Source organism: Schistocerca piceifrons, chromosome 8 (genome assembly GCF_021461385.2).
Source record: "Schistocerca piceifrons isolate TAMUIC-IGC-003096 chromosome 8, iqSchPice1.1, whole genome shotgun sequence".
In the NCBI taxonomy this organism is placed as follows: domain Eukaryota; kingdom Metazoa; phylum Arthropoda; class Insecta; order Orthoptera; family Acrididae; genus Schistocerca; species Schistocerca piceifrons.
Genome location: NC_060145.1, coordinates 218,537,082 through 218,561,342, shown reverse-complemented (window position 1 = coordinate 218,561,342; position 24,261 = coordinate 218,537,082). Strand labels below are relative to the sequence as shown.

Here is a 24,261-nt window from a genome sequence, read left to right as displayed (position 1 = left end):
ACATTGAATGAAATGTGTTTGGCTGTCAAGAGTGCAATGTCTGATGCCTACAGTGACTAGAAAGAAATTCTGGTCATATGTAAGGACTGTTAGTGGCACCAAAGATAGTGTCCAGTCCCTAGCAGATGAGACAGGAATTGAAATTGAGGGTAGCAAAACAAAAGCCGCAATGATTAACTCCATTTTCAAATGTTCCTTTACAAAGGAAATTTCGAGAGAATTGCACCAATTTAATCTTCATACCACCCAAAAGGTGAATGAAATAAGTATTACTGTCACTGGTGATGAGAAACAGCTGAAACTGTTAAAACTGAACAATGCTCCAGGTCCCAATGGAATCCCAGTCAGATTCAATGCTGAATTTGCAGCTGAGTTATTCTCTCTTCTAACTATAATCTATCGTAGATTTCTCAAACAAAAAACCATGCCCAGTTTTTGGAAAAAGCACAGGTCTACAAGAAGTATAGTAGAAGTGATCTACAAAACAACTGTCCAATATCCTTGACATTAATTTGTTGTCGAATCTTAGAATGTATTCTGAGCTCAAACATAATGGGTTATTTGAACAGGATGTCATCCTCAATGCTTGGATTACAAAAACATTGATCATGTAAAACTCAACTCGCACTTTCCTCAAATAACATACTGAAAAGCTTTTGATCAAGGCAGTCAGGTAGATGCAATACTTCTTGATTTCCAAAAAGCATTTGGCTCAGTATCACACCTACGCTTATTGTCAAAAGTATGGTTATATGGTGAATCAAGTCAAATTTGTGACTTGACTGAGAACTTTTTAGTAAGGAGGACACAGCATGTTAACTTGGATGGAGAGCTATCATCAGATGTAGAAATAACTTTGACGTCAGGTGTATAAGTAACATCGAGTATGCCCGAGGAAAGTATGTTGATGCCCTGGCTGTTCATGTTGTATATTAATGATCTTGCAGATAATATTAATAGCAATGTCAGGCTTTTCACAAATGATGCAGTTTTCTGTGATAAATGCTATCTGAAAGATCTGCATAAATATTCAGTCAGATCTTGATAAGATTTCAACATGGTGCAGAGATTGGCAACTTGCTCCAAATGTTCAGAAACGTAAAATTTTGCACATCACGAAATGAAAAACGTAGTATCCCATGACTGTAATATCAATGAATCACTGTTTGAATCAGCTAACTCATACAAATACAGATACTTTGTAAGGATACGAAATGGAATGATCACATAGGTTCCATCGTGGGTGAAGCAGGTGGTAGGTTTTGGTTTATTGGTAGACTACTCGGGAAGTGCAATCAGTCTGCAAAGGGGATTACATACAAATCACTTGTGCAGCTGATTGTAGAATAGTGCACAACTGTATGGGACCCATACCAGATACGACAAACTGGGGGTATTGAACGTTTACATGGGAGGGCAGCATGAATTGTCACAGGTTTGTATAATCTGTGGGAGAGTGTCACAGAGATAACGAAGGAACTGAACTGCCAGACTCTTGAAGATAGACAAAACATTCCACGAAAGTCTATAAACAAAATTGCAAAAATCTCCTTTAAATAATTACTCTAGGCATATACTACAACCCTCTCCATATCGCTCACATAGGGATGGGGAGTAGATGAAATAAGTACTGCACACATAGAGGCATTCAAACAGTCATTCTTCCCGTGCTCCATATGTGAAGAACAGGAATAAACCCTAATAACTGGTACAATCTACGTACATAACAAGGGTTTGCAGACATATATGGATGCAGCTTTTCCAATTTCGTCAGTAGACAGCAAGCCAGTGTTTATTTCTTCAGTTAGTATGATATTAAATTCAGCCATTTTTATTGCAGTGTTTACTGTCTATGTCAACAAGCAGGTCGTTAAGTACGTGATGGAGGTGTGATAGGCCTATAATATTTAAAGTTTTCTTTCCCTCACTTCTAAGTAATTGGCGCTAATTCTACTACATCGTCAATGCTGAAACTACTTGCATCCATTACGTTATAGTTACTGACTCTCGCTGCAGAGATTGCTACCCTACAACAACGTTTCCCTTTCCTGCTGAAGGCAGAGCAAACGATCATGGAGAATAGCCAACGTAAACACATCCGTGTACCCAGGGTTATCAATTGTTGCAGTGATATTCAACTCATTGTGCTTATTGCTAAGACTTTGAAAGTTTTGTTTAATTAACCGGAATGTACGTTTGGAGTGCTGAGAATTGTTTGGAGGTATCACGCTACCAGATTGTTTTTAACACTACAAAAATTCCATTATGTAATGTTAGGGCTAGATAAGGCTACGTAGGCAGCATTATGTTATGAATCCAGGTATATCCTGTGGACAGAAGTGCTAACCACTATTTCATTGGCAAATTTAATTTAATTTGAGGGGAAAATGGTGGTATAGGTGAAACAAAAGGACACATTGGTACAGAGATCACAGTTGCACTGCGTACTTGGCCATTGTTGTCGCTAACACCTGAGTGACAATAATTGTTTTATGTATGTCGTCGCGCACATATCGTTCCGACTTCAGAGTACTGTACCTCGCAAGCCCTCAGTGATCTAATACGCCTGCACTACGAAGATGTACTTCCGAATAAACTACAAATTTCTGAAGAAGAAAAGGTTGAATAAAAAACGCGTAGTGACCTCCAAAGAAATCCGTGTTCATAGGGTAAGAAATACTGGTTACTGTTTTAAGTTTCCTAGTCTACAAATTTCATGTAGGTATGTTTCTGTGCTACTTTGTAATGTTGGATTTCTACAGCTCTCTTCACCCTCGTACCGCTTTACCCTCGTAGGGCTAGTGACAGCGTGCTAATTAAAAGAAGCTTTTGTAAAATGTTTGTGGGCCCATTTTTTGTGATTTTTGAGACTTCTGTTAATTACAGTTGATTTCGAATACTGTGTGAGATTTGTTATTCGAGTATTGTGGCAGTTATCTCACTCACCTTTACTCATTCTAATATTATCATAGTTATGATTCACAGTTGGGTTTATGGTTTATTGCAATCATTGACTCCATTAAGTCTATTAATTTATATATGTAGTCCATGACACGTCTGCGATATATTGACGTGCGTCTCGCTTCCTTCTGAGAAACATGTTTGTGCACGTGACGGCCATCTCTGTGTGAGATGTCTCTGCATAGGGTGGATAAAAGTTTTTTCGTGGGTGGGTCTTTAGGTAACGTGTAATACGTATTGTGCGGGAGGAGGTTTACAGAAATTATGAGCTGATTAATGTGTGTATAAAAATTATGTACATAACCTCATTGTATAATGAACGTGGCAATTGTATGAGTGCAACACAGATTTCCTCATTATTATGAACTTGCAGACAAAGGCGTCATCACATCAGCATTGCTACTGTGATGCGCAGCATTGTTTTGACATGACACCCAAATGGTTGCTGATCATGAGTAACGAAGACCGAGTGTGAAGGAAGTGAAGATATCACAATGATCGACAAGTATGTGTTTATGTTATGTGTTTTTGTTGTATATGATGAAATTTTATTAATAATCAGCTTGCGTTGTGTAGTGGGATTAACTATATGAAACTTGAAAACGACATAAGGAGTTGTTTCCTTTCTTGGATGTAAATGCTATTGTTACTTTCTTTCGCACCGAAAATTTAAACAAGATGGTCATCTCATATTTTCGGAAGTGACTTGCAGGAGTGGTGTCGTAGTATTTTGGTGCCGTAACTGTGGGTGTAACGTGACAAATATGCCTATCACGCATGATACAGTAGTTTACGTTCTTGCTATAGTTTCTCGGTAACGTCGTACTCTATTCAGGATATTTTCGAGGAAATACCTTTTGTTTTGATTTTATTTTCCTAATATGGAATACACTTAATGGCCCGCATTACACAATACCTCTGTTATTTTGGAATTAACAGATGTGTGATTACCGAGTGAGCGTTGTAAGACTTGTAAATGTCCCTTGTGGATAGATTGCACACTGTGATTATATGTAGTCAATTAAATTAATATTTTGCTGAAAATGCTGTTAGCATTAAAACTTTCATTTCGTAGATTAATAACTAATGTATCAAATAATCATCAGTTGCAGTGTCATTTTTGCACTCCAGTACAGTAATTGTGCGTTTGATAAACGCAAAAACAAAATGATAGCTTATAGTGTTGTTCGTGTGCCATTCAGATGGTTGACATGTCAGTTCAAGTTGTCCAGAACCGTTTTGTTGATTAGTGATCCTGAGATGCAAATTCTGGTCTAAGAATCGTATAAATAATCTGGAAAGTTGTGGCGATCATGGTTAACAGAACTCTTGTATAATAGAAATGCATGCATCATTGTAAAGTAATATATGAATAGATTGGATTGGTGTGGCAAATTACTGGATTTTATTTATTGTACGGCATTTAAGTACATTGCATTATTGGATCACATTATTCTAAATTACGTTACGTCACAGATATTCACAGACAAACATCCAGTCCTCCCACTGCATTCTTCTCTGATGTGTTGGCAGAGTTTATGGATGAGGTTGTTTCTTGTTCTCATGTTGGAAGCTGTTTTTGTACGGTGAGATTTAAATGACAAGGTTCTGTTTGACGTGACCTCTAGAGGTACCTTTGCTCCTTGTTGCGGATGAGGCGTGAGTCGTCAAAGTATCTTCTAGAACTCTGTTGGCTTGTTATTGAGATGGAAGCAAGTTACTTCTATTCTTTGTGGCATTAGGGCTAAGCCTCCATTTACAGAAGTATGCTGCCAGGGCAGACAGATCAGATGTCAGGGTTTCTTCCATTGTATCAAAATCGGTACGCATTGTTGCAATGGCTGAGTCATCAGCATAGCACATAGCTCTTTCTGGCATGTCAGCAATGTAGAGGATGAAACGCAGTGGTGCTAATACTGAGCCTTGAGGTAAGCCATTTTGAAGGAATTTCTGGCTGCTGACTTTTTCCCACAGTGACCTGGAATCCTCTGTTACCAATAAGCTCTGCCACTTTTTGACAGGGAATTATTTTCATCAGTTTATAGAGTAGGCCTTGTCTCCAGACAGTATCATAGGCTCCTATCAAATCAATGAAGGCCACAGATGTTTTTAGTTTCTTTTGGAATCCCACTTCAGTATGTGTTGTAAGGACCAGGACTTGGTCTGCCCAGCTTCAGTTGGAACGAAATCCAACTTATTCTACTGGGATGGCCATGAGTATTGTCTGACCAATCCTGTTAAGTAGTACTCGTTCCAGAAGTTTGTAAACCATGCTAAGCAGTGCTGTGGCTGGTAGTTTTGCAGATTTCCCGGTTTACCTGGCTTTAGGAGGGCAATTATCTTGGCACGTTTAAGTATGTTTCCTGTCTGCAGTAGTAATGTGAAGAACTTCGCTAACAATATTTTCGTATGTTTGCCAGGCGTTATAAGAAACTCTGGGAGATGTCATCTGAGCCAGAGCCTTTACCTGGTTTTGTGTCCTTTATTGCTGCCAAGATCTCTTCGGGGGTGATGTCGCGTGAATTTTTAATGTCAACACTGGCTGTTGCTTTTAGCTTTATAAGTTCACATTTAATGCATATTGTTGTCTCTTGGTGATTTACCCTTTTAAATGTTTTAACAATGTGCAAAGCAATTTTGTTAGGTGTTGTGGTGTTTTCTTCTCGAGCGATACAGATGGCAGCTCGTGGTTTGCAAAGCAGGGACCCTGCTTTTCTGAGGATACTTTAAAGTCCATAGCCTGAGTAGTTTCCATCCACATCTGTTGTCGTGCGGTATCAAGGCTTTGTATGAGTTCATTTGCTATTTCTCTGTTACCGCTGCTTTGGTAGTCATTATACAGCTCCTCACATTTCTCCTCCCAGCCTGGAATATATTCTTTGTGGTGTCTCTAGGTATGTGTTTTTTTGCTGTACTGATGACTGCTCCCACAAATCTTTTGTAACTATCGCAGATGGAAGGATCCATCCTAGGCATTTATCGAGGGCTTCTGGGTAAGCTTTCCAGTTCGCTTTTTGTAGGTTCCATCTGGATCAAGGAGTTGAGGTTATCAGTGGAATACTTGCGACAATTTCTACTAGGACTAGACGGTGTTGACTTTGAGGGAAATCTGGCAAAACATTTCAGCTTGTGTTGACTAGCTGGTGATTTTCATCAGCTGTGACAAAGCATAGGTCTGGGTCATACTCTCGTTTCCGAGCTGCGGATCTGAAGGAACCGCGATCTTTAGCATCAAAAATGAAGTGGGTGTTGTTTTCCTCTGCCCCATTTGCTTAGGCTTCACCATTTGTATCAGTTGTTCTGTATCGCCATTGCGTGTGGTAGCTGTTTAAAAGTCTCCTAAGAAGACACCAGGATGGTGGTATGATTGAAGCACATCCACTGGCCATGCGGATCCTGGTGTTTGTAAATGTTACTTGTGACCAGTTCACTTAATTATCACGAGTGGATATTGTCATTTGTGGAAGGGGATATAAGCTGAGCATTCTCAAATTTATTTTTGACGTATGTGGCTACTCCATAGGCACGGTGGTATGTTGCGCCAATATCATATCCAGTTATTTTTCCTCTGGAGCGTAATTGATCTTCGTAATCTGTGTGGGTTTCCTGTAGGGCAACCATGTCAATGTTATGCTTAGTCAGTAACTTTGAAGAATTTGGCATTTGGTTTTACTAATGTTCTCAATATTCTGTTGGCATATTTTAATAATTGTTCCAAGTTGCCTAGATGTTTGGCCCTGAGAAGTGCTTTTGATGTGATGATGAGTCATTTCCTCTTGGTTATGTACTTCTCTAATAGCCAGGAGATCTAGAAAGATTGTCTGGCTGCCAGTTTTTTATTACACGCTAACTATAGTAGGTTGCTAACACCCCTGTTCGAAGATGGATTTTCTGGTTATAGCTTTCAGTTTATTTGGATGTCAATTTTCCATTGTATCTAAAATACACCAATATGCTTAAATTGTTGTTCATACTGGATGTATTCGTATTACTATTGCAATTAATCTGAAGCAAACAGCTACATTTATTTGTAGCAATTTCTGGCTTTGTTTGTGGAGTTTGATTCTTTGCATACAAATTGGGAAGAAAATGAAGTACTTGCAGTATAGAACAGGGAACTATATACACTAGGATCAAGATAGACAGAAAATGTACGTGGAAGGTGTAGTTTGTGAAGTACCTTACATGCTATTTTCTCATAATCTTCCAATGATTGTTTATTTATTCATCCAGGGATCAACTTCGGATTTGTCATCATAATGCCACAGGAATAATCAGCTCAAAAATAGATGTACACACAGAACAAATAAGATAACTGTTATTGAGGATAGTGCACTGGGTGGACTATGTCCTTCATGAAGAAAGCATCATGGCAGTTACCTGCAATGATTTAGGAAAATGTAAATCATATTGGGCAGACAGTGCTAGATTCCATCCTCTCGAATATGAGGACTTTGTCTTAACTGCACTGCCTCATTCAGAACAGTGTTCTTTAATATGCGCACAATTTACTCCAGATAACTTAAAACATAGTTTTGATCTTCATCGCTGCCTATGTTTGTTTGATTTGACGCATACCATTTTTTGTGATGCATTTGATACAATTTGTCATCTTTGAACAGTGGTGCTAGCAACCGGTATAGTTAGTGTGACATCATTCAGTCATTGTGTATTTTATCTGTTAATGTATTGAGTCCCATGGTAATGGGTGACTGTATGGTTCAGGATGCAATTATTAATGTCTTCAAGCATATTAAAAACTTTAAACCATCAGGCCATTATGGAAAATTATGGGGATTCATTGGGGAAATAAATGACTTTTGCCCATGCACAGCCAAACTGTCGGTTTGTATATATTATGGAAGAGTAATACTATGAGTGACATTGTTTTCGTATGGGAACTGTGTAATAGTACATTACATTTAATACATTCTTGTGTATGCATTACTAGGATGATGGGCCTTCTGTGGCATAGCAATTATGTTTTTTTAAATTAAATGGTGCATGCTGTTTAAAGTTGTGAAAAGTTTTATTAGTTTTATTATTTGTGATGGGGAGTTTTATTGGTGCTTCTGTAACTTACAGGGTATTAGTAAGTCACATCACATAAGTATAGTATAACAACCTTATACTACCATTAATTCAGGCAATACACAAGTACACAATCGAATTTAGGTGACAAATGGCTACAGTACATAATCAGAGAGTAAGTAGCTTGACTGCATCATAAGAATGGAGTTTGTGATGTAGCTTAAGGCAATTCAGTTGCCAATAAGGAATAATTATTACAAACCACACAGTTTAAATAAATATATAATAAACATTTGTTGTTTAGAGCACAAGTTTTCTGCTAGAAAGCTGTCTGATGCAACTTAAACAGGGAATGCATCATATCATCACTCAATATCAAGGGTAAGATGACGTTGCATCGAAAGCAGAGTGGTCAACATTCTACAAGATATAACATTCTGACACATAATGTATTAAAAATACGATGTTAATGCAGAACCACACTGTACTTTCATAGAAATTTCATAAGAACAGCGGAATAGTCAATTAGAACCCATTTTCATTTCTACTCTCAGTTTTACAGTATAATATGGGCAGTTTATCGTGGCTGCTTGATCTGTGGTTGTTTGGGATACCCTGGAGGTTGGTCCCGAGCAACCACATTTAAGACACTGCCAACCCCATAAAACAATTGCGCTGCAACCGTTAACAAATGCTTGGTACTCTTGCTTTGTTTTGCTTTGTGTTGTGCATGGCCCTTTTTTATGTTTTTTAAATTCTCTTTTTCTTAAAAAAAAGAGAAGAGACTAATACTAGTCCATGATGATGGGGGTTTGAGTACGGCCTTCACAACACCAGAAGGGATTAGTGATTCTTAACGACCATTACGTCAGTTCTACTTTCTCGGGAGCACTGGAGCCAGATATATGCTGCCAGCCCTGAGAGAGGAAAGTGGAGTTCGTTCATTCCCTCCATTCATCTCCCCTAAGGCAGTCAAAATTTTTGTGTGTGTATGCTTGTGGGTCATTCCATGCCAAGTGGTCTAGAGGCTCCCACATGACCCTCATGGATTTTGATGATATTTTGTATGAACATTCACACATGTTCTCGATGAACACTGGTAAAGTTTCAGTTTCAGAAATTCAATACTTGCAGATATACAGTCACTTGTTTGAAACCATAGCACAGCTTCCAATAGTGCATCCTTGAATTTTCAGCAACTTTGAGATGAGATATCTCTAAGTATTTGCATGAGAGAAACAAAACTTGGCCATCTTATACAACTTTTAGAGCTCTTTAAAGTAAAATATTAAGAAAAGGATTTCTGAGCAATTTTCATATAGATAATTTGAAGCAAAGTTGGGCGAAAAAAAATAGCTGTTTAAAAAAAATGCGAACTTTAGTTTTTTATATCTCCAAAAGTAATTGTGGGATGTACATGAAACTTTGCACACCATAACTCACCAACACAAGGTCTTAGAATATAAGATTTCATTCTCCTATTGCTTTCCATTTTTCACAAATCTAGGGTGAAGTTGACAATTTTTCAAGAAGTGCTAAAATGGGTATTTTTAGTCAAATTTTTCAATCTATAAAAGTGGATTTGGTTTTGCAATGCAAGCATACAAGGCCCTAAAAAGTAGCATCATCAAAGAGGTGCACTGGAAGTTTGAACACTTTTTCTGGCACTCAAATCTTTTATTTTGCCTTATACCTATTTATTAATGTCTGGGATAAGTGAAATAAGAAGTCCTGATGAATAGGACCTAGCTTAAGTCTGAATAGCAAAAGAATAAAAACAGAAACAATGATCAGCATTCCGATTGCCATAGGGGCCACGCCCGATAGCTTAGCAACAACAGCCACGGGTGGGTTTCTTTACCACAGGATCCCAAGCCGGTTAAGGATTTCTTTACACAGGTTTCGAAGCCTGATAGTAAAATTAGAAGGCACTCTTGGGTTCCTTAGATTGTTTCCTCTAACCTATTTCAATTTTTGATATGCTACATTAATTTTCTGATGAATATCAAGAGGAATGGTGTATTGCCGGCCAGACGAATTTACTGATGGAGCTGGAATAACTGCAATAATGTGGTGTTCCGGAACCCAGCACTTGTCAATTCTTGGTGGCCAATAAAATGAATTTGATGGACCATGTGGGTGCATAAAGTTTATTAATGCATTCCTTTGCTCTGTGGAGGTCTCACAGATATTCCCAATCCACCACACATTTTCATAGATGCATGCAACATATTGTCCTGGTTGGAGAGCAGACATTAATATGCCTCCTTCATTACTGTGACCCATTTTAGGTATAAAACATGAACAGTCGTTTGAAACTCGGCTGACCTGAATTGTTGTTTCATCAGTAGGTAAAAAGTGATGATTTTCTCTAGTGCCTACTACAGTTTGTCCAAGTTTAAACCTCTCTTCTTGTGACACAATATTTTTTTTCAATTTCATCTTTACTGACGAAAGCAAATTTAATTCCATTAATGTTTTCAGAGCAGAAGTTAAACAGATCTAGGGGAGTAAGATATTGTCCGTTAAGTGGCCATTGCAAGCTTGCTCTTGGTGCTAACTGTTTTGTTGTACCTCCAATCCCATCACAAGGTGATTTCCCGTGACTAGTAGCAAAAAAATTCCATTCTGCTGTCATTCCAAAATCACTCTTATGATAGCACAAATTTAGGAAATTCTTGAAATTTTTGTATTGAGCACTGGAGCTGGAGCTGGAGCCATCACTGAAATAATGAGTGTGGGATATCTGTGCAAACTGTGCTTTTATATATTTTATGAGCTCCTTGATAAAAACGTGAACTGTAATAGTGTCATACCGCAAACAATCACTGATAATGCAAAAACTTTAAGATTCTACTTCCTCATTTTGACGAAACTAGATAACAAATGGATGAATTGTTGCCTGACTATTGTCCTAGTGGAAGCCTTGAACAGCATCCTGAATGATAAAAGAATAATTTTCTGCAAAATCCAGTAGGACAACAAGCTCTTCGTCTTTCAGATGACATTTAAGGCCTTTAAGATGCAAGCTTTGATGCTTGGCAATGTAATGATGGCATGACAAACTCCATATTTTATTTTTTACATCTTCACTAAATTCATCCACTACCATTTGCTTCGTGTCCAGTGTGGCCCGATCAGTATGTATCCATTGCTTAAACACAGTAACTTCCTGTGGCTCATGATCTAGGAAATAGCTGGCAATTTCTTGCTTCGTGTCCAGTGTGGCCCGATCAGTATGTATCCATTGCTTAAACACAGTAACTTCCTGTGGCTCATGATCTAGGAAATAGCTGGCAATTTCAGATGCTATAGCTTCGGACCCAGGACACCTTTCACAGCGATGTAGCATGCACTGTTTAGAGTTCAAACTACCTTGGTGAGAATCTTATAATTTTCACGTATACCAGCTCCGCTAAGCATAAGCTTAACATTTTGGTGAATTGCACAGACGGAAAACTGCATGCAATCCAGCTGATCCTACTGTTACACACCATTTGGGTCTAAGTTCACAAAACTTTGAGAACCCTATTTCTGGACCATTTATATTCTTATAGATAACATACATTTCCCGTAAATTGCAAAGTAACACTCTTTTCTGCATGTATGTCTTTCTATCTAAAAGTCTACCTGAAATACTATCTTTTTTTCCAGGGCACACCCTACTATACTCATCATCTTCAAAAAAAATTCACACTCTACTAGAAACTTCTGCTAGTAATTTCCTGCTTTGCCTATTTTTGGGACGTGCCAGAATGCCCTTCTCTGCCTTAAGCATCCGAGCATTCTTCACCATTCTTTCGGACCCGCCGAACTGAGCTGCTGTTTGTCTGACTGTCTAACTTACAGGTGCCAAGGTTAAAATTTGCATCTGTTCTTTATGAACTGCATTCTGCATCTTGGCTTTCAGTTCAGTCAGCAAATGTGCATAGTCGGCACAGTTTCCTCATTCCTTAATTTCACTAGCATCTTCAATTTGTCGGTTTACTCCCATTGCATTTACAATTCTGTTTTTAATCACATTTTGAGCCTTTTGAGTTTTCTTCTTCACATATTGGGGCTTATCTCTGTAGCTTACTGTTCTCTTCAGGGGTGAAATACCGATAGACAGTAAGCTACTATTTAATTCTTCTTTTGGTGTAAAGTCCTCATCAAAATGTGATGATAGGCTGATCCAAGTGTTTATTTAAGGTAGTCCTGCAAGCCGGACAAATTTTCTGACCTGGCTTTATGTTATTAAGAAGCTGCTTCTTCGACATATCAGAAGCCTTATTAGCTGTTTCAGTATCAGGAGTGCGAATTCCTGCCTTAACATTATGATTCACCTTCCCAAAGGGATTGAAGCTTTTTTTTTGTAACCTCTCGTATTGTGTCAATAACAGGGCGTCATGATGTAGGCTAACTTGAGAGGTATTGTCCAGCTTTGCTTCAGAACGTCGGACCAACAACTCTTTTTCCTCATCACTAAAATCCGCAAACCATTTTAAAGCAGCTTTTTTGGCGAAGAAAGTGACATTACACTTTGTTCCACTATCTCCTTGCCCAATTGAGCAGGAAGGTATGCTGTGCCCATCTGCATCCATCTCTAATGAGTAACTAAATAATGTATTTGACCTCTAAGTGCATAAATAATGTATTTGGCCTCCAAGTGCAAATTATAGTCTGCTTAAATTTCAGACAAATTGCTACTGAATGAAATTATACACAATGTATAATACCAATGAAAAATTCTAATAAGAGATATATGCTATTAAAGACTGAATCAAAACAATTTTTTGTAAATTAGATCACAAACTTTGATGGTCTTACGAATCACTTAACAAGCCATACTCAGTCAAGAGAACCCACTCACAATGCTGCAAACACACCACTGAAATACTGATTGTTCAAACAAGGCTCACAATAATGAAACAATCTGATTGTTAAAGTAATTGTTGCCATTATATTTTCTATAAACAGTGAATCTTGTGAATTTTCCCTGTGAAACTAGTGGTTACGTATTTACCAAGGTAGTAGGCTACATTTAAGTGTGATTAAATACAAAATTAAAACTCTTAGATGTTTAACCAACCAATTTCACATGTTTCCCTAATAACTGTAAGACAAAAATTCACAGGATACAACACCTATGTATTAAAATCTCTGCAATATTGATTGGAAAATTTACATCACTTGATGCATGATTCATGCAAACCAATTCTTTTTTGGAAAAATCTTTTATACAATTAAATCCAAAAATTAGGTCTTATTTTCCACTTGTACATACTTACAATTGTTTTTTATTTATTTACATATGAGAAGAGTTTTATGCAGATGAAAACTTAGGATAAAAGCAGAAGGGCTACTTCTCATAGTTTTCAAGTTTTTCTGACAGTCTCATTGCCTATTTACCAGATCTTTTTATTTCAATTATTCAAGACACTAATAAACATTTATTAGGCATAATAAAAGGTTTCAGGTATAATTTGAGTGCCAGAAAAAGGTGTTCAAACTTCCAGTGCGCCTCTTTGATGATGCTACTTTATAGGGCCTTGTATGCTTGCATTGCAAAACCAAATCCACTTTTCTGGATAGTTTAGAATATGCTTTTTCTAATGACCATAGTTTAGAAGAGTTTGCAGAAAACACTTTTTTGAAAAATTTGACTAAAAATACCCATTTTAGCACTTCTTGAAAAATTGTCAACTTCACCCTAGATTTGTGAAATAATGGAAAGCAATATGAGAATGAAATTTTATATTCTAAGACCTTGTGTTGGTGAGTTATGGTGTGCAAAGTTTCATGTACATCCCACAATTACTTTTGGAGATATAAAAAACTAAAGTTCGCATTTTTTTTATAGAGCTATTTTTTTCGCCCAACTTTGCTTAAAATTATCTATATGAAAATTGCTCAGAAATCCTTTTCTTAATATTTTACTTTAAAGAGCTCTAAAAGTTGTATAAGATGGCCAAGTTTTGTTTCTCTCATGCAAATACTTAGAGATATCTCATCTCAAAGTTGCTGAAAATTCAAGAATGCACTATTGGAAGCTGTGCTATGATTTCAAACAAGTGACTGTATATCTGCAAGTATTGACTTTCTGAAACTGAAACTTTACCAGTGTTCATTGAGAACATGTGTGAATGTTCATACAAAATTTCATCAAAATCCATGATGGTCATGTGGGAACATTTCTCGATATTAGACCACTTGGCACGGAATGGCCCTTGTGATTGACGGTGCCATTATAGTTTCCACACACTATGGAATGTTGTTTTGTGGCATATTTACCAACAGTGTCTTGGTTGCTGCAGTGAGAAACCCAGCAATGAGTTAGCAACTATTAATAACAACATTCATGGTTGCTAGCCGGAGGTGCAGATTTAATTTTTGTTTCATTTGAGAAGGGTTCATTGTATACTGCCAGCATAAACTTGCTAATGAAAAGTCATATGTCTTGTAGATAATTCAGTTGTTGAATTCAAAACTAGTTACCACGGTAATGATCATGATTTTATACCGGAGACTGCTTAGTATGAAGGTCATGTTATGAGTAAATGAGTGTTATTGGATGATGATCCAGTCACTAATCAAATTCAGGACACACAGCAATTGTATGAGTAGGTTAAGTTTAATGCCTTATATTGTTGGTCTCTATATCTGAAACAATGTGGAATATTTCCAAGTCATTGTCATCTAGGACAGAGTTCGGTGTGAATATCCTGAAAGACTGAGGAGAGCTCATTACACTGGCCAACAAAGAAAATGTTTCAGGCTCAAAAATAGTTAATTTTGATATATTTCCATCTGCTGAATTAAAAAGTCACCATAAAAATGACAGTTTAGCTCTTGCTTTGGAGATAAAGTGACATTTCATTTCTGTAGTCAACTTTGTCCGTTTGTGTGAAATTTTGTTTCCAGAGTTGGCACACCTCTCCAGTAACAAAACACAAATGCTCTTAAGCTGTTTGTAAGTTGTAAGCATGGATACTATTGCTGTGACAGTGAGTTTCATATAGTTTCTGCCATAATTAAAGCAGAATTTCTGGTTGGAGAGTGCTTTTGCAGTGTAAAATTCATAAGAATGCACAAAAATGTGTAAACAAGGGGAACAATTTTGTTACATTTGTTTTGAAACAACATTTTCCTCACAGAAACACAATCTGACGCATCGTGAAGTCTGCCTTTCGTCGTTATTTCATTATGAAAGTACGGGAGCAGTATAAGACTTGGGCTCCACATATATGTCGAAATGCATGTTCTGTTACACTGTGAGAATGGCTGAAAAATAAGAGATGTTTTAGGACTTCTGCTGCGCCTATGGTTTGGCGGAAGTGTACAAGCCATGCAGATGACTGCTATTTCTGCGTGACTCTACCTATAAAGGCAGGATTGTCTCTGAAGAAAAGTTCAGTTCCCGAATCTTTGATCTGCTAATTGACTCATTCTGCATTCAGATAATTTACCAGTTCCTACTTCACCTGAAAATAGTGTGTTTGAAGTAGAAAATGAAGACAGTGTGGAATAAGAAGCAGAAGAAGAACCAAACAAGCCTTCCATATCCAGTGATAACGATTTTGTGGGAAAAGATGATGAACCACATACTGAGTCAAGCGGAATTGAGTGATCTCATTAGAGACCTGTCAAAGAAGAAGGCAGAAATTCTTGGGTCTCGACTAAAGCAATGAATCTCCTCAAAAGTTATGTCAGTCTCACAGTACAGAAAACCTCACATGTAACTGCTTCCCTTTTTGGAGTAGAAAAACAATCTTTTTGTTTGCTTCAACATTAATGGCATGATTGAAATCTTTGAGTTTGAGCCATGATCCAACTGAATGGAGGCTATTCATAGGCCCCTCCAAGCTTAGTTACAAAGCTGTGTTACTTCACAGTGCCAACCATTTTCCTTCTACACAAAAATTGCTGTTTCTTATGTATGTGGGACAGTAGGGATTGGAAATTGCATTTTGTTGAAGCAGAGTGGCCTGCAAAAAATTTTAATCCTAGTGTGAAAAATGTCATTAAAGATGTTCTTCTTCCACCCCTGCATATCAAGCTGGGTTTGATGAAAAATTTTGTCAAAGGTATGAACCAATAAGGACAGGTCTTTAAGTACATAAGAGAGAAATTTCCGAAATTAAGTGATGCAAAAGATGAAGATATTTTTATTGAGCCACAAATTTGAGAAATTGTAAAGGATCCTGTGTTTGACCAAGTTTTGGAGGTGAAAGAAAAGGAAGCTTGGGGTGCCTTCAAGGGAGTTGTTAGCGGATTTTTAGGCAACAAAAGAGATGATAACTACACCCAGTTGGTGACAGTGCTCCAGCAAAAATGCCATAACCTTCGATGCAACATGTCTGTTAAAATCCATTTTCTCCACTCACACATAGACTTTTTCCCTCCAAGTTGTGGAGCTCCCAGTGATGAACAATGAGAGAGATTCCATCAGGGCATTTCTGTTATGGATCAAAGGTATGAGGCACATTGGAATGAAGCAGTGCTTGTGGACTACTGTTGGTCTTTGTGTTGGGATGCTCCGAAAAGAGGCAAGCTAAAAGATGACTATCTCATGCAGCCACAACATGAGTCTCCCCCCTGCGGGTTCGGGGGTTAGAATAGGCCCGCGGTATTCCTGCCTGTCGTAAGAGGCGACTAAAAGGAGTCTCACATGTTTCGGCCTTATGTGATAGTCCCTTCTCGGGTTTGACCTCCATCTTTCTAAATTTATCCGAAGAGCGAGCCAATTGGGGAAGGGCGCCTTACATGGTGCACTGTATCCGTCGTGCAATTAGACCTTTAGCCGGATTTCTCGTCGTTGCAATGGTGTTCCGCTCGTTTTCGATCTCTTGGGCGAGGATACGTCCCTGGGTGCGATTACCACGCTGCCCTCTGCAGTGTTTCTTTTCACTGCGACGACCACCTTGGACATTTTTGCACCTAAGATCCAGCACGGTAGCCAGCCCGTTGTGGTGGGGCCGCCATGTACCCTCTTGATTGTAGCCCCCTGACAACACAGGGATCGCTCTACTGATGCCTGCGCCGTTAACTCCCCACGTATGCCAAGGAGTAGATGCCTATCCTCCTGGGGTATCGGGACTCCCGGCAACGGCCATCCTGCCAGGTGGCCTTTGCTGTGGCTGGGTGGCGCCCGTGGGGAGGGCCCTTGGTCGGAGTAGGTGGCATCAGGGCGGATGACCCGCAATGAAGCGTGGTACATCATCTCTCGCTGGCGGCCAGCCGCCAGCAGTCTCTAAGCGTTCTCGGGCTCAATTTAATGCTCAGAAGTACGATCCGAAAACGTTCCCCTCCCTGGCCACGCCGTGGGAAGAGCGTAAGTCTCAGGATGGAGGTAACAGTTATTCGCCCCGATTCTTAGTTTGTACGAGAGCTGATGGGGAGTCTTTTCTCTCCACAAAGCCTCAGTTCTTCGTCGAGCATTTAGAGGACAAGTTTGGGGAGGTGGAGGGCTTGTCTAAAATGCGCTCTGGGTCAGTACTGATACAAACGGCATCCTCCGCCCAGTCACGCAGGTTGCTTGCTTGTGACAAGTTGGGGGATGTTAACGTTACTATTACACCACATAAGAGTTTAAATATGGTCCAGGGTGTTATTTTCCATAGGGACCTCCTTTTGCAGTCTGATGACGAGCTGCGCGCCAACTTAGAACGTAGAGGTGTTCATTTCGTCCGGCGCGTTCATCGAGGTCCGAGGGACAATCAGGTTGCTACCGGTGCCTTCATCTTGGCCTTCGAGGGTGATACGTTACCGGAAAAGGTCAAGGTGATGGTCTACCGATGTGACGTCAAACCCTATATCCCTCCCCCGATGCGGTGCTTCAAGTGCTGGAAGTTCGGCCATATGTCTTCCCGCTGCACTTCCAGCCTCACATGTCGAGATTGCGGACGCCCATCTCATCCCGATACTCCATGTGCCCCACCTCCCATCTGCGTCAACTGCGGGGAGCACCATTCACCTTGCTCGCCAGACTGCAAAGTCTTTCAGAAAGAGCGCAAAATCATGGAATATAAGACCCTGGACCGGCTGACCTATACTGAGGCCAAGAGGAAATATGACAGACTCCATCCTGTGAGAATGACATCTTCTTATGCAGCTGCTACAACACCTGTGCTAGCCCCATCAGTTTCGAGACTTCCAGCCAGCTCGATAAGCAGTAAGACTCCTCCTGCCCCCTTGCCAGTGGGGGGCTCTACCCACCGGGTTGCTCCTGCGCCACCTACCTCAGGGGCAACACCATCCCCCCCATCAGGGACGTCCGTCCCTGCTTCTAAGCCGGAGAAGTGTCCAACTTCTTCGGCTTCTCACGCTCGCAAGGGGTCCCTCGGGTCCCTCCCTTCCCAGGTTTCCACCAGTGGGAAGGCTGACGACCGACAGTGGCGTAAGTGCCCGCAATCAGCTGGTCGACGGGCTTCACGATCCTCCTCAGTCCCGGAGACTGAATCGGTGAAGCCCTCCCAGCCAGTTAAACCCAAGGAGCAGCGTGAGAAATCAAAGAAGAAGAGCTCTAAGCCCAAGGAACTCGCGGTGGCAGCCACCCCACCGCCACCTTCCAGATCTGCGTCTGAGGACGAGGTGGAGATCCTGGCGTCCGCTGAGGACCTCGATCTCGCCGGTCCCTCAGACGCCATGGATAGCACTAGCACGGGTGCTCAGTCGGAGGCAGCAGGTGACCCAGCGGCGTAATCTGCCTTCCCAGTCCCGTCACGCCTTTGTCCGCCATGGACACTACCATCCTCCAGTGGAACTGCAGCGGTTTCTTCCACCATTTAGCTGAGCTCCGCCAACTTCTCAGCCTTCGCCCTTTCTTCTGCATTGCTCTCCAGGAAACTTGGTTTCCAGCGATGCGAACCCCCGCCCTCCGTGGCTATCGGGGTTATTATAAGAACCGAGCAGCTTATGAAAGGGTGTCTGGTGGCGTCTGCATATATGTCCTTCACATTCTGCACAGCGAGTCTGTCCCTTTCCAGACGCCTTTAGAGGCTGTCGCTGTACGCGTGTGGACGCCACAGGCTGTTACCGTCTGCAGTCTTTACATTCCACCGGATGGTGATGTCTCGCAGCCTGTCCTGGCTGCACTGGTCGCCCAATTGCCGCCACCTTTCTTGCTATTGGGCGGCTTCAACGCCCATAACCCTCTGTAGGGTGGGTCAGTGGCCACAGGTCGGGGCGCCATCGTTGAGCATTTATTGTCGCAGCTCGATCTCTCGCTGTTAAATGATGGTGCCTTCACACACTTCAGTGTGGCGCATGGCACCTACTCCGCCATTGACCTTTCCATCTGTAGCCATAGCCTCTTACCATCTGTCCAATGGAGTGTGCATGACGACCTGTGTGGTAATGACCACTTTCCGCTCTTTTTGTCACTACCACAGCGTCACTCTTCTGGGCGCCCTAGCAGATGGGCTATGAATAAGGCTGACTGGGATTTGTTCTCCTCCACTGCCGCTTTTGAGCCTCTCTCTACTGATGACATTGATGTGGTGGTTCAATCGGTCACCACCGGCATCGTTACTGCCGCCGCGTCTGCCATTCCCCGTTCTTCTGGGTCCCCTCGGCGGAAGGCTGTGCCTTGGTGGTCCCCTGAGATCGCTGAAGCGATTAAAGATCGCCGGCGGGCGCTCCAGCGTCACAAGCGACATCCCTCCTTAGCCCACCTTATCGCCTTCAAACGGCTGCGTGCGCGGGCCCGCCGCCTCATCCGCCAAGGCAAGAAGGAGTGCTGGGAGCGGTATGTGTCCACCATTGGCCTCCATGTCACTCCCTCGCAGGTCTGGGCCAAGATTCGACGCGTCTACGGCTATCGGACCCCTGCCAGCGTCCCTGCGCTCTCACTGAATGGAGCCGTTTGTACTGACTCCGACGTCATTGCAAATCGCTTAGCAGAGCATTTTGCTATGAGTTCCGCTTCTGCGAATTACCCCCAGGCCTTCCGCTCCATTAAAGAGCGGATGGAACGTCGGAGCCTTTCGTTTCGCACCAACCACTCGGAATCTTACAATGCTCCATTCAGTGAGTGGGAATTTCGCAGTGCCCTAGCTGCTTGCCCTGATACCGCTCCTGGGCCAGATGGCATCCACTGTCAGATGCTGAAACACCTTTCAGTGGACTGCCAGCGGCGCCTTCTCGATCTTTACAACCGTCTTTGGGTCGAGGGGGAGTTTCCGTCGCAATGGCGGGAAGGCATTGTCATCCCCGTTTTGAAACCTGGAAAGACCCCTCTGGAGGTGGACAGCTACCGTCCCATTAGCCTCACCAACGTTCTTTGCAAGTTGCTTGAACGGATGGTGAGCCGGCGCTTGCATTGGGTACTGGAGTCTCGGGGCCTTCTGGCTCCGTCTCAGGGTGGGTTCCGTAGAGGCCGCTCCGCCACCGACAATCTGGTGAGCCTGGAGTCGGCCATCCGTACTGCTTTTGCCCGCCGTCAGCACCTGGTCGCTGTCTTTTTCGACATGCGGAAGGCGTACGATACGACATGGCGTCATCACATCCTTTCTACGCTTCATGGATGGGGCCTTCGGGGTCCTCTGCCGATTTTTATCCGCAGTTTTCTGTCGTGTCGTATCTTCCGCGTGCAAGTCGCGGCCTCGTATAGTTCCTCCCACGTCCAGGAGAACGGTGTGCCACAGGGCTCTGTTTTAAGTGTCTGTCTGTTTTTAATAGCCATTAACGGGCTTGCTGCAGCTGTGGGAAATTCTGTCTCCGCTTCCCTGTATGCTGACGACTTCTGCCTTTATTACAGCTCTACTGGCATTGCAGCTGTTGAACGTCAGCTACAGGGCGCTATCTGTAAGGCGCAGTCTTGGGCTGTAGCGCATGGGTTTCAGTTTTCGGCAGCCAAGACCCGCGTTATGCATTTCTGCCGGCGCCGAACAGTCCAACTTGAGCCGTGGCTTTATCTTGCCGACGAACTCCTTGCTGTGGTGGAGACCCACAGGTTTTTGGGGGTGGTTTTCGATGCCCGGTTGACTAGGCTGCCTCATATCCGGCAGCTTAAACAGACGTGTTGGCGGCATCTAAACGCTCTGAGATGCTTGAGCCACACCCGCTGGGGCGCCGACCGCTCTACCCTGTTGCGGCTCTACCAGGCGTTAATCCAGTCCCGTCTGGATTATGGCAGCCTGGCTTATGGCTCAGCATCCCCATCTGCGTTACGGGTGCTGGACCCAATTCTCCACGGTGGGATACGCCTTGCCACTGGTGCTTTCCGCACCAGCCCTGTGGACAGCGTACTAGTGGAGGCAGGTGTACCTCCACTGCCGTTCCGACGCCAACGTTTGCTGGCCGCTTATGCTGCCCATGTTCTAAGCTCGCCCGGGCATCCAAACTATCGTCTCCTGTTCCCACGGTCGGTCGTCCGTATGCCAGAACGTCGGCCCCGGTCTGGTTGTACAATAGCGGTCCGCGTCAAAGAGCTTCTCTCTGGGCTTCAGGGTTTCACTGTTCCCCCTCCTTTCCGGGCTACTTTGCATACACCCCCATGGTGTGTTCGTCGCCCTTGCCTTCGGCTCGACTTGGCACAGGGCCCTAAGGACTCAGTCCCTCCAGAGGCCTTCCGCCGCCGCTTTTATTCCATCCTGGTCACGTATCAGGGCTCTGGTGTTGTTTACACTGACGGTTCGATGGTTGCTGGTCGTGTCGGATATGTGCTCGCTCTAGGGGACCATTCCGAACAACGTTCCTTGCCGGATGGCTGCAGCGTTTACACTGCTGAACTGGTCGCCATCTTTCGTGCCCTAGAGTATATCCGTTCCTGCTCAGGTGAGTCCTTCGTTATCTGTAGCGATTCCCTGAGCGGTTTACGAGCTCTCGACCAGTGTTTCCCTCGTTCTCGTCTGGTGATGGCTCTCCAAGAGTCTCTACATACTCTTGCCCGTTGCGGCCGCTCTGTGGTCTTTGTGTGGACCCCCGGTCATGTCGGTATCCCGGGTAACGAACATGTTGACCGCCTGGCGAAAGAGGCCACCAGTAAGCCATCTCTGGACGTTGGCCTCCCAGAGACTGATTTGCGGGCAGTCTTCCGCCGCAAAATCTTGGCGCTATGGGACGATGAATGACGCGAACTGACAATGCGCAATAAACTCCGTGCTGTCAAGGAGACGACGGCTGTGTGGCAGTCATCCCTGCGAGCCACTCGCAGGGACTCAGTAGTTCTTTGCCGGCTCCGCATTGGCCACTCCCGGCTGACACACAGTTATTTACTGCGCCGGCAGGACCCTCCTCTATGTCGCTGTGGGGCGGCTTTGACAGTGGCCCACATTTTGATGACCTGCCCCCTTTTAGCTGTGGTCAGGCAGACATTTGCGCTGCCTGCTACGCTCCCTGCCCTTTTAGCAGACGACTCCACTATGGCTGACTTAGTTTTACGTTTTATTCAGGCAGGGGGATTTTATCATTTAATCTGAGTGTTTCTGTTTTCTCTTATTGTTTTGTGTTGATTCTGGCCTTTGGCCTATGATTTTAAACTGCTTTTTTAATGTGTTTCTAAGTGGTTGGCTTTTCCTTTTTTATTTCTATGGTCGCCCAACCACCGTCACACTCTGTGTGGTTTAAGTTCGTTTTGTCTTTTCTTTGTCTCAGTTTCTCTTGTTCTCTATCGTCTGTGATCTATTCTGTTCCTCGTTTTTATTCTCTGTGGGTGTTCTTTGTATTTGGAAAAAGGGGCCGATGACCGTAGCAGTCTGGTCCCTTTAATCCCCAAAACCAACCAACCAACTACAACATGAGTCTCTTCAGACCCAACCATCTGCAAACTATTCTTTCAGCAATTTAGATATCTTACAATGTAACTACCATTTTTAAAAAAATCAAGTAAACTTTCAGTGTTGTTAGCATATGTAATTAAAACATATCTTTTTCTCTTAATCCGTTAATATGAAATACTTGCACCTTGTTTGTGTCACAGAAACTAGAGCCAAGGAAAATTTTTCTTGATCCAACATTAGTAAGAAATGATTCATGAAGTGCAAAAAACTTCCCCCCCCCCCCCTCCCCCCCCCCCCGCCAGTGTTATGTTATTTATGCCTGCTAACAAGTCGACCCTGTTATGAGTGATTTGGAATGAGTTAATAACCCAATCAGTTTCTGAAATAAAAGTCAAATGTTTGAAAAGGATCTGAAGAAACTACGATCTTCACCATTTGATGATTAGAGTGACAAATGATTAGATAGTGTCACTTCGGGAGCTTGAAAAATTATTGCCATCATGTATGTTCGTGGTATCACTGATATAAAAGACATTTCATTCGATATTCTCTGGGCATGTACTTATTAAGAGAAAAATCTATTTTGCGGCTGTTATTGGTGTGCGTAATTTTTTTAAACCATGCCTACATAAAGTTCAAGAATGGACATAGTATTAGCCTCACAGAATGTTTTGAGTGCAATGAATACTGTGTGTCTTTGTGGAATTGCCCCAGAAAATTATGCCACAAGAGATCAATGAAGGGAAGTGTTAAAATAACTTAATTTCTGATGCTCTCATCACCAAAATCAGTAATTACATGTAGAGTGAACATTACTGAATGCAAGCTCTTGAGAAGATAGACAACTAAAGCTAAATGCTTGAATAACACAATACCAAGCATCAGAGTTCTGTGTTTTCATGAAGAATCAGAATGAGCCAAACACCAGTCTATTGATAAGTTCGTTTTTGTGCCTGAAATTCAGAAGAAATTAATTGGAAATTGAGTTCTTGTCATTCTATGGATAATTTAATCATTGATGAACAGTTACTAGCAAGCAAAATAAGGTTTTGATTCACCCAATTCAAACCAGATAAACCAAACAAATAAGTCAACAAATTCTAGACTGATGATGATGAAGAGATGGAATATGCGTGCTACATTGGTAAAGAGAATGTTTGCTGTGAAACACCAGCTATTAGCTGTATTTGTGTGCTGCACCTCGTGCAGTCATTTCTAAACCAAGGAAGGATATGGTTACACAACTTTGCATTTCTTCATCTAGCTGAGAAGCTATAGGATAAGAAAACTTTGTTAATAGAAACAATGGACAAAATTCCTCATAAGATTCCAGATGGGGTGAAGTAGTCCAATGCTGAAGTGTTCTCCGCAACCATCCTGGGGTGGCTGCAGCAGGGCATGTACCTTCACTGTATGTCAGGAAGAATAAATAAGAATATCATTCTTCTAAGAGCTTTGTGCTGTAAAGTAGCCATAAACAACAAAGGAAGAAATCAAAAACTGTTACTCTCTATGACAGCACAAAGTATAGGACAACTATTTGATACTGTCCATACATGTTTGTTAC

At 42.0% G+C, this 24,261-nt stretch overlaps 1 protein-coding gene across 2 annotated transcripts in view; it reads left to right on the top strand.

Moving 5' to 3' along the window:
- The first annotated feature begins 3,086 nt into the window (after positions 1 to 3,086).
- The window catches only part of LOC124711267, a 54,279-nt gene continuing 33,104 nt past the window's right edge, over positions 3,087 to 24,261 (top strand). Inside the window, exons 1-2 of one of the 2 annotated variants that reach the window (XM_047241246.1) lie at positions 3,087 to 3,239; positions 3,335 to 3,466. The gene's annotated coding sequence lies outside the window, so the exon portion shown is untranslated. Of the gene's footprint in view, positions 3,467 to 24,261 lie in introns of both variants that reach the window. The other variant, XM_047241247.1, reaches the window with a different exon arrangement.